Here is an 11,984-nt window from a genome sequence, read left to right as displayed (position 1 = left end):
TGTGATATATACGTATTGCTGGCTGAGTCTTTAAAGCGCTGCATCATTCAAACAGCTGCAAGGTTCTATGCTGACGCGCGAGGAGGAAGCGTGCGAGACGGCAACCGGTTGGGAAGCGTGAGTGTTAAACGCGTGAGGCAGCAACCGGTGGAAGCTATTCTGTGTCGAGGAGGAAATGACACAATGGCGCAGGGTCACGCAACGTAACCTTGCGCGGCGGCCATATTGGTGAAACACAAATTGGTGTGAACACACGCAGCGAAGTACTTGTTGTGAAAACACCGGGTAATCGGAATTCTAAGTGGAAAGGAAAATACAGGTGAGGCGGTCGGGGAGTGGCTATTTTATACACAAAGGAGACGTTGTATTTTAATACAAGGAAGAGACTTTTATAGTAATTAAAAGTAGAGGTTTATGGAGAGAGGAGACTCTGTGGAAAACATTGTTAGTGATAGTAGTGAAAATACAGAGCACAGGATGGCACAGCAGAATTTTACCATAAGTGCTCCACAACCATTTTGGGCTACTGGTACTCAACCGGAAATCAAATGGATTGAGTGGAAGGAATATTTCATAAACTACATAGAGGCAATTGATGAGGAAAAGAAAATGAAACCGGAACAGAAAAAAAGGATCTTACTACATTCCTTAGGAGCAATTGGTTTAAAAACGTATTCCCGCATGAATAAGATTGAAGATGTGAATTTGAATGTTTTTGAAAACTGTATAAAAAACATGGATAAATATTTCGCACCAAAGGTGTGTATGGGAGTAACTAGGCACAAATTCTTTCAGAGGAAGCAAAGCAAAACAGAGGCGGTTGATGAGTGGGTGGATGAATTAAAGAAATTAGCGATTGATTGAAATTTGGAACTATAAATGATCAATTGATACAGGACCAACTAGTGATGCATAATAATAACACTACATTGCAAGATAGACTATGGGTAAATGGCGATGCGCCATTAGAAGATGTGTTAGCCATTATGAGGAAAGCGGAAATGTCGGGAAGGTGTTCTTCTGTGGTAAAAGAGACTGAACATGAAAAAACGTCAAGTGCAGTTTGCAAGATTCTACCACATAACAAGACCCCAACAAGATTTCAACAAGGTCCACAGGGAAGATGGAATGCTCAACCAATTAGATTTTAAAAAAAAGACACTAGAGGAGAAGAAAGAAGATATTATCGATGTGATAGCAAAGAACACTTAGCCTTTAGTAGGGCCTGCCCTGCTATAAATAAGAAGTGTGGTATTTGTGGAATGTTAGGACATTTTTCAAAAATGTGCCGCAAACGCAGCAATGTTAAGTATGTTTGGGATGAAGAAGAGGTAGTCGTTGAAGAAGAGGAAGGGAGTTTAGAATGGGTAAAGAATATGAGAAGTAATTATGTCATCAATATATCTGATTAGGCCTTAGAAGGAAAACCTTTATGTAACGTATCTTTGTGGGGTGTGGTAGTGGAAGTTTATGCAGATTCGGGATCCCCTTACACGATTGTAAATGAGGAAGTTTGGAAGAAATATTTTGTGGGAAAAATTGGTGATCAACTGAGGAATTCGGATATTTGTCCAGTAGGCTATACGGGGAAAAGAATTGAGATGCTGGGTTACAGATGGCTCACATTTTGGTTTAAAGGAAGGAGCACAAGGGGGAAATTGTACGTGTCTAAGGTGGGACCATCGGTATTGGGATGGTGGGATCAGAAAAGTTTAAGTATAATTTTGGATCCAAATAGTGAAGAAAAAGTGTTGGTGGTGGATGAGGAGAGCAAGTTGAGTGATATTTTGAGCAAGGAGTTTCCGGGAGTGTTTGGTGCAGTTTTGGGAAAATTAAGGGGGTTTGAACATAAAATACTACTTAAGGCGAATGCTGAACCAAAAGTGCACAAGGTTAGACCCATCCCAATGTTGATCAGATATTTTAAACAATGTCAGTGGTGAGGCAAATGTTATTGAGAAAGGGTTGGGTAAAAGAACTCGCACATTACCCTCCTGGCTCAAAGACTATGTTACAGAATATTAGTGCTATCATTTTGTTTCTTTTCCCATATTTGTTCTTTTAATTTCTTTTGTTTGTTACTTTGGTTTTGTTCTTCTATGCATGTCTTCTTTCTCTTCTCTTATTGAAGAGAGGGGGATGTGTTGCTCTTTACCTTTAAGGCTCGTGGGTGATAGTAGTAGAATGTTATGATACCATCTGGAATGTGTGTGTTGCATCTTATGACTGTGGGGGCAGTTGCAGGGCTATGGTGTAAGGCAGTGGCTGCTCCCTGGCGCTCACCTGTATTGATTACCTTGCTGCATTAAAGCTTGCTACTACAATGTGTGGCCTAAGACCTTCATTACAATCTGTATAGGTATTTATATAGAACGATCTACCTACATAGGAGAGGGGTGCATGGATGCCTACAGAGAAAAGGATGCAGACTTCACAGTGAGGATTTCTAGCTCGAGCTACAATCTGGAGGGAACTTGCTGATTGAGGTTGTGGATTAAATTCGAGATCCTAGGAGCATGTAAAAGAAGGATCAGTGTCTTGTCTTTTCCGACCTGGATTTTTTCTCTTGAACGTGATGTGGTCGCAGTTGTGAGTGTTTTGCAGCCCACCAATATTTTGCTCATGTTTGGCAGTTGTGGTGGAGTGCTTTGTAGGTGAAGCAGCAAACCTTTAAGGTGATGAAGGGTGCAGAGGGTAGCAGTGGAATTTTGTAAGAGAGGGTGAGATTCTTACAAAATTCTCAAGAGCATTGCTCAGTAGAACAGCATTGTGGTCATCACTCTTCATTGCATTGAAATGCAATCCTGTGGTGCCTCCGTGGACGTTAGAAAGGGTCAGTGCTTGTAAACTGCTTTAGGGATACCTGCTTTCACCTTGTGGAGAATGACGAGCTGGATCTAATGAGAAAGGGAGGGAGTGTTTAAATGGTATCACCAAGCTCAGTGTTAGTCACTAAACATCAAAGCGGGTTTCGGCCCCTTGGTTTACTACTGCACTGTGGGCTACGCGGCAGCAGTGCAAGGTAGCCGAAAGGGCCTGGCGGGCACACTATGACAGCATGGACCGGGCTGCCTATAAGGCTGTGGTTAAGGCTTACCACCGGGACATCCGCCTCGAAAAGAAAGCCTATCTTGCGGGGAGAATTGAAGCGGCCTCGAACTCCAGTAAGGAGATTTTTACCATTGTTCGAGAATTCATTTCCCCTCGGACTATCGCATCGGAAGAGGTACCCTCAGAATCCTGGGCGGCGGATCTTGCGTGCTTCTTTACAAGCAAGATTAAACTCATCCAGGACTCTTTTCCATCTGGAGTACCTGTCAGGCCGCCGATATCCGAGGTTGGTATGTCTCCTCCTGTCGCGCAGGGCGCTATATTGGCCGAGTTTCCATCTCTGCCAGCCTCCGCCTCTTTAGCGCTTATGGGCAATCTAAAATCTGGGTCTCCGCTTGACCCCTGCCCAGCTAAGCTCTTGGGTAAATTGGCGGAGGTGGTCAACCCACTGGCGCACCCTCTTCTCAACCTTTCGTTGAGTCAGGGAGTGGTTCCGCCAGTGTGGAAGCAGGCAATGGTCATCCCGCTGCTTAAAAAGCAGGGGCTGGACCCGAAGGTTCCAGCTAATTACAGGCCAATTTCGCTGCTGCCGGCTCTTGTAAAAATCTTGGAGAAGCACGTTCAGTCGGTGCTCTCCAATTTTCTGGAGTCCCATGAGATCTTACATGACTCCCAGTCGGGCTTCCGTTCAAATCGTAGCACCGAGACCGCACTCCTTGAGGTTTCTGAAACCATCAAAGGGGTGCTGGATACCGGGGGCAAAGTCATGCTGGTGTTGTTGGATTTGTCGGCGGCTTTTGACACCGTCCCCCATGATGGCCTGCTCGCAAGACTCTTTGAGATTGGTCTTCGGGGGACGGTGCTCAGATGGTTTTCGTCTTTTCTAGCCGGCCGCCGGGAAACGGTCTGGACATCACCTGACACCGCTGTGATGCCGCCTTTGGGAGTCGGGGTCCCTCAGGGCTCTATATTGAGCTCGACCCTTTTTAACATCTTTATGACCCCTTTGGCGGCGGTGGCGGAGTCATTTGGTGCCCGGATCGTGTCGTATGCCGACGACACCCAGCTCCTCTTCTCTTGTGAGAGAGGGGCTGACTTTGACGGGGAGAGTATCCGGAATTGCCTTGGGGCGGTGTTCACATGGTTCCAACTGAACAGCCTCAAGTGCAATTCCGACAAATCTGAGGTACTCTTCTTCGGGTGCGATACGGAGCCTAGCTGGCAGGCCTGGTGGCCCATCGACATGTTCCCTCCGTCCGGTTCTTCCCCCATGGCTAAAAACCTGGGGGTTAAGATGGACAAGGGGCTGACGATGAAAGCCCAGATCCTGGGGGTGACCGGCACCTGCTTCGGCCTTTTAAAAATGTTGCGGAGGTTTTTGCCTCTCTTGTCAGAGGAGCACAGGAGGCTGACTGTGCAGGCTCTGATAGGCTCCAGGTTGGATTATGCCAACATTCTTTACCTGGGCCTACCAGAGTACCTGTTGCAGCGGCTTCAAGTTGCGCAGAATGCGGCGGCCAGGGCCATCTTTGGTCTAAATAGACGCGCCAGCGTCACCGGGCTATTGGTGACGCTGCACTGGCTACCCATCCGCAAACGGATCGCCTTTAAGGCTATGACTTTGGCCTATAAGGCGCTCCATGCCGTGGGAGCAAAACATCTCCAAAAGAGGCTGGCCTTTTACCACCCGGCTCGCTCGCTGAGGTCTGAATCTCTACTTTTGGCGGCTGTCCCTCGTGTTAAGAGAGCTCGCCTGGGCGGCCGATCTTTCAGTCTGTTGGCTCCACAGATGTGGAATTCGCTTCCGCTCCCACTTCGGGGGGCCACTACTCTCCTTGATTTTAGAAGAGGTCTTAAAACTTGGCTGTTTACTCAGTAGGTTCTCTAGCAGTCCCTCTTTTTTTTGTCTGTTTGCTTTCTACTTTTTTAACTGTGTTATGTTACTCTGAATTAATTCTCCTTACCTAAAGCGCCGGGACACTCTTTTTGAGTAACCGTTGCGCTATACAAAAGAATAAATAACATAACATAACATAACAATTTTGTTCATGAAAAAACTAAAGACCACAAACTATATAACACACTAAGAGATACAAAGATGTGAAGGTTTGTTATTTTATTATTCTCTTTAACAGTTTTTTTGGTAAAAAAAGTTTTTTTTCTTCATAAATATTAGTAAAAAACTGACATCATATCACATATATTTACATGACCAATTTTCGCCTAATAATGTATACATTTGTACTTGATGTTGGACATGTATTTATTCAAAAACCACTACTCTATTATTTTCCAAGACTGTCCTGATTTTTTGCACAAATAGAAATGTTTCATGCACCTCCTCACACTTCCTCCATCACTTATATAAACTTAAGCATGAAGAGAAATGTGTAAAATGTTTTGCAGATACCCATGGATACTGGGAGAGTTACACCTTACTAACAACGACCATCTTAAGATTCCCCAAAGAGCATCCATTTGATGTAGCATATGCAAATTTGCATACATGGTCGACCTTCTGCACTCAGAAGTGCAGAATAATCTGATTTTGCATACATATTGTCTCTTCAATTCCTATTCACAAGTCTGTCTTGCACACAGAATCAGGTGCACAACATGTATTATGTGCTTCAATTCATCATCATGGGTAGTAAGCACTGTAGAAATACCCGTACCATACAATACTATATCAGAACTTCTTTTAAATCAGCATGCTCATATTCTGGGGTAGCTGGAATAATTTATATAGCTAATTGCTTAGTGCAAACACATTTACCATCCATATTGCTATTACGAGCTACAGTTATCTGTACTAACTAATTTAGAGGTATTTTGTAGATAATCAGCTCAATGTAAGTATGTTGCAAAGTCATCCTGTGCCCTGGGTGTGAGAAGTTGGCCTGGTATATGGTATATGATGTTCACTATTCTAGTGAACACCTTGCACCAGTCCAAACAACCCTTATGGTGATGGTTGTAAATCAACCTTATAGACCAGCTATCCTAGTGGTAGCGTGGACAGAACAGTCTTAAGCTAAAAGACTCTTGAGGGCATGTAAAGCCAGCTGTTTTACCATATGTAACCCCTTGAATCCCAAATGAAAGGACACCACACAGGATATATATAAAATATATACGTATTTATTTACTAATACACTCCTCTGAACTCTTTATGAGATCAGAGGCCAAAGCACATAACAAGTTACTCTTAGAAACACTTTAAATAGCACAATTTACAGTTAGGCCCTAGGGGCGCGTAAAACCATATACTAAGTAAGTGGTATAAGAACCACGACTCGGGAAAAGGAAAGGCCTAGGGCCTAGAGGATCGCTGGGGCTACACCATCTGACCCTTAGGTTAGGAGTAGGAGGCCCACAGGCGGCGCGTGCAGTGTCAGTACACTCACGCTAGAGTCAATAGAAAGTCAGTGGGAACTTAAAAGGTAAGTCATTGAAGATTTAGGACACTTCCGGTCTAACTAGGAATGTACACCTAACAAAACTGGACACTAGGATAGTACTCGCGTTACCTCACCCACGGGCTGCGGGTGCATAGGTGTCAAAGTGTGTCGGGTTTTCTCGTTGATTCCTATGGAGCCTCGGAAGAAGATGCTGCAGGCGACCAGGAGGAAGATGTCCGGGCGGATCCAAGGGTGGATCGAAGATGAAGGAGACCTGAAAGCAGAGGGGACACAGTCTGGGTCACTAGCCAGTTACCGGGTGGAACCAGGAAGGAACCAGACGTCGTCGAGGAGCAATCAGGTGCTGTCGTGAAGCTTGTCGTTGCAGCCATGCGGACCAGGAGGCATCGGGGACGACCAGATGCTGGAGAGGAGCTGTCCCACGAAGGTTCTCGTAGATGGAGGGGTCGACTTCAAGATCGGAGCCAACAAGCCTGAGCAAAGGCAACCCACGCAGGATACACAAAGAGCTTCTGGTGCAGACCAGGAGGGTCTGAGGTACTTCACCTTTTCAGGGAAGCAAGTGCCAGTCTGGAGCAACCAGACCAGCAATAGATTTTCAAAAGGATCGTCGTCACAGGGCTACTAGCAAACTGGCCAGCAACCGGGACAATGCGTCGAGCAGAACACAAGCAGAAGGGCCCCACGCAGATCTCATGGAGTGTGGAGGGCTGGTCTTCGGTGCAGGTGGAGCTCGGTGTCGCGGTGTCTCAGTCCCCAGTGCACAGCTTCGAGGATGCCTCAGGAGCTGCGCTGTTAGCAAGTTGAAGACTTTCCAAGTTGCCTGGTACAACGGGTTCCGACGCCTTCCACGGGGCTTTGCTGTGCTGGAGTCGTGCAGTGGGGTCAGAGAGGTCCAGGAGCCGAGGTCTTGTCAGGCTCTGTGTTCGGGTTCCGGCGGGAACGGGGACAAAGCAAGCCGTCGAGTTGCTGGATGGTGCCTGGTTGCCCAGGGTGGTCACTCCTTGGCCACAAGGGAGATTCTTCAGTCTTCAGCTCAGGTGAATGTCGAAGGGTCCAGAGTTTCTTTTCAAGTCGATTCCAGGATTAATCTAAAGTCTCCCGGGTCAGCTCCTACCTTTATACAACTAAAGGGGGCTGGTTTACTCACTAGGTCCCTCCTATGGGTTCGACCAGGAAGGGGGGTGGTTACACCACCTTTCCTTTGTCCAGTTTCGCGCCAAAGCTGGGGCTGGAGTGCCCCAGCACCGGTTTGAACTGGACTATGCATGGTGCACCTAGTGTGCCCCAGGCAGTGTCTCATTCTATTCAGCCCTCCCTGTCCCAATACACAAAGTCCTGTCTGGGGTGGTGCTCGCACCTCTCCAGGCAGGAAACCTATTGTCCAAACCTCCGTGACTGGAAGGACTCCCAGCAGTAGGAGGTCAGACTTGTGTCTGTGGCAGCAGCGTCCATTTTGTGACGCTGGGGCTCTGGTTAACTTTAACTGGGATAGTCAGCAACAACATGTCTTCTCCCTCTAGAAGGGTGGAATGCTACCCCCGTCGCCAGAATTGGCGAGGGGGTAGTATTCCAAAGTGTATGACACCTTACACGACATATTTAGATAAAGCCAAACCAAAGTTAGCATTCAACCGCGAGGATTATAATGCACTTAAGAGTATATGGTATGGCGATATCATAGAACAGCTATAAGGACATGGTTCCGAAAACTGCAGACAGGCTCAGCTCATGCTAGAGCACCATCTCACACATAACCAAGCACTCTGCCTCCAAGATTGTTAAGGCCTGCCATAGGAGTGACTTATAGGTTACTGTGTGTCTATATATAAGGGTAGATATAGGAATACTATACCTAAGCAAGGGGTGATTACACAACCTTGCCCCAGCTGAGTGATCAGCCAGTTGTGTCAGTTTGAGTGGCCAGCCAGGGGTGGCATAATACATGCTGCAGCCCCCGGTAGGCCTTGGTTACACCTATGCCCTGAGTACCTAGGGTACACTTCTACAGGGGCTGACAAGGTGAACCAATTCCCAATTGTGGATGTACCTAGAGTACATGGTGTGAATTTAGAGAGAGTGCATCTGGGCTGTGGCTCTGATTAGCAGGCCCACAGCCACATCTAAGTCGAAAACCAGTGAAGCAAAAGCAAAAAGTGGGGGTGACCATAGGAAGCAGACCCTACTCTCCTACACAGCCCACCCCCAAACTTAGGGACATTAAACTAACCTTGACCAGTTGAGTCTTCATGTTCTAAGTGGAAATATCGGGAGAGTCCATCTGCATTGGCATGGTCAGTCCCAGGTCTATGTTCCACTGTAAAGTCCATCCTCTGTAGGGAAATGGACCACCTTAGAAGTTTGTGATTTTCACCCTTCATCTGATTTAACCATAGGAGGGGCTTGTGGTCCGTTTGAATCTTGAAGTGAGTGCCAAACAAGTATGGCCTCAGCTTCTTCAGGGCCCAAACCACAGCAAAGGCCTCCCTCTTTATAGCTGACCAACGTTTCTCTCTAGGGGTCAGCCTTCTGCTTATGAAAGCAATGGGCTAGTCTTGACCATCTATATTCAGTTGTGAAAGTACAGCTCCCACACCCAACTCAGAAGCATCTGTTTGGACTATGAACTCTTTGGAGTAATCTGGACTTTTCAGAATAGGTGCAGTACACATGGCCTGCTTCAGGTCATCAAATGCCTTTTGACAGCTAACTGTCCACTGAACTTTCTTTGGCATCTTTTTGGAAATGAGGTCATTCAGTGGTGTCACAATGGACCCATAGTTGTTCACAAACTTCCTGTAGTACCCAGACAGGCCCAAGAAAGCTCCGACATGTGTCTGGGAAACAAACAATTAATTCAGCAGAGCGTCAGAATTATCTTCAGTGAATGTAGGACATAATCCTGCTTTCTTTTTGCATCGACGCGTTTCGGCGGACCTTCTAATGAAGCCACCTTCATCAGGAATACATATAATGTCTTCCCAGTTAATTCTGTAATTCAAGAAAAAACTATTTTAAACAAATGTACATACACAATGAAAGTCCTATAAAGCACATCTCATAATAGTTAAGCCTCATCGTTATTTACAGGTATCACAAGACATTGATAAACATAACAAATACAGATACAAGGATAGGAGCATTTTTTCATCACAGAAACTTTTGCCCTACATTTACTGAAGATAATTCTGACGCTCTGCTGAATTAATTGTTTGTTTCTGGCCTCCTTTTTACGAATAGGAACCTTATCTGTTTCCTTATTTTAACTGTCTGTCCCTGTTTTAAACCATTTTAGATTATTTTATGATGTATTGTAAGGATGAATAAACTGTTTAGTATTTTCTCATAATTTTGTTTGTGTGTACATCTCGCCTCGCTAGCTTAGTATCACATTGATGTTGTTGTCCTTATTCATGTGTGTGTGAGAACGTACGTTCTAATAGCAAGTTGTCCCAAAGGGAATTTTATGCTTGACGAGAATCATTCCACAAGCCCATTGCACTGGGGGTCATAGGGGGTGGTGAACTTATTGTTGACACCACACTCCTTCCACATTGCAGTCAAATATCCTGACATGAAGTTTGCACCTCTGTCAGAGACAACCTCCTTTGGAAACCCCACTCTGGAGAAAACTCCAAGTAGGGCCCTAGCCACAACAGGAGCTGTTGTGGTCCTCAGGGGAATAGCTTCTGGATACCTGGTGGCATGATCCATTACCACCAGTATAAATCTGTGCCCAGATGCTGTTTGGGGGTCCATTGGTCCTACAATGTCTATCCCCACTCTTTCAAAGGGTACCCCCACCACAGGTAGTGGTATGAGGGGGGCCTTTGTTGTGCCACCTGATTTGCCACTGGCTTGGCAGGTAACACAGGAGCGACAAAACTCCTTGGTATCTTCTGACATATGGGGCCAGTGAAAGTGAGGGACAAGCCTGTCCCAAGTCTTGTTCTGGCCCAGGTGTCCTGCTAAGGGAATATCATGGGCCAAGGTGAGAAGGAAGCCCCTAAATTCCAGAGGTATAACCAACCTCCTGGAAGCACCAGGCGTGGGGTCTCTAGCCTCTGAATAAAGGAGCCCATCATCCCAATACACTTTATGGGTACCTTGAGCATTCCCAGCAGCCTCAGCAGCAGCCTGCTGTCTGAGGGGTTCAAGAGAGGAACAATCTAATTGAGCCTCCCTCAGATCTGCCCTTGAGGGTCCTCCTGTCCCAAGAAACTCAACCTGATCAGGCTCAAGCTCTTCTAGGACAGTTCCCTCTTGGATCTCAGAATCATCCTCCTGGGAGGGCTGATCCTCAACCTGAGGCAGGGAGGAAGGCACTGCCTTAACCCTCTTTCTCTTTCTCTTGGTTGGTGTCTGGTCTATTGTTTCAAGATCCAGCACCTGTTCAGGTAAGCACTTTTTGGCCTGTGACCTGGTCACAGCAAGGACATGTGCTGAAATTCCCAGCATTTCTGCATGGGTCCTATACTCCACCTCAGACCAAACTGAGGTTTCAAGATCATTACCTAACAGACACTCTACTGGAAGGTCTGAACTCACAACAACTCTTTTGAGGCCAGTTACCCCTCCCCAGGAGAAGTTAACAACTGCCATACTATGGGAGGTAGTGGCATTGCTAGCGTTGGTCACTAGATAGGTTTCACCTAGTATGATCTGTTCAGGGTCCACAAAGTTAGGTGTCACCATGGTGACACTGGCACCAGTGTCCCTGTAGGCCTGAGCCATCTTATTATTAATAAAAGGTGTCTGTCTGTACTTGCTCAGATTACTGAGACTTACAGTAGAGGACATTGATATGTCCCCATCACAGACAAGAACAGCCTGAGTTGGTACTCTGACTAGGCCAGAGTCCACCTCAGTTCCCAGGGTTTACCCTACTACACCCTTTTGCTGGGAACCACCGCTAACAGCTGGACTAGGGGGAACAGTTGCCTTAGGGGCAATGGTGGTTGGTGCTGTGCCCTTCTTGGTGCACTCACTAAACCAGTGAGAGACTGATTTACAGTATCCACACCAGGGCTTCTTTTGACCTTCTTGTTTCTGTTTGTTCTTTTTGGAGCCATCCTCCCCCTGTGCCTTTTGGGGGCCTGGTGAAGACTTCTGGTCTTTTTGTTTCTGCTCATTACCCTTCTGGTCTGCCTTTTTCTGATCACCCCCTTAGTTCTGGTTTTTCTGCTGGATCCTGGTTCTGACCCATTTGTCTGCCTTCTTTCCCAATTCTTGGGGAGAGTTCAGATCAGAGTCAATCAGGTACCGATGCAATAGCTGGTTTTGACAGTTGCTAAGGATCTGCTCTCTCATGATCAAATGATACAATCCTGTATAGTCCCTAACTTGACTTCCCAATAACCAGCCTTCCAGAGCCTTAGTGGCACAATCAACAAAATCAGTCCAGTCCTGAGTCTGTGTCTTCTGGGTATCTCTGAACATCAACCTATACTGTTCAGTGGTTAGGCTAAACCCATCAATCAGAGCACTCTTCAGGACAGAGTAGTTGTTAGC

This window comes from Lissotriton helveticus, chromosome 8 (genome assembly GCF_964261635.1).
Source record: "Lissotriton helveticus chromosome 8, aLisHel1.1, whole genome shotgun sequence".
Classification (NCBI taxonomy): domain Eukaryota; kingdom Metazoa; phylum Chordata; class Amphibia; order Caudata; family Salamandridae; genus Lissotriton; species Lissotriton helveticus.
Note: the sequence above shows the minus strand (reverse complement) of the source record.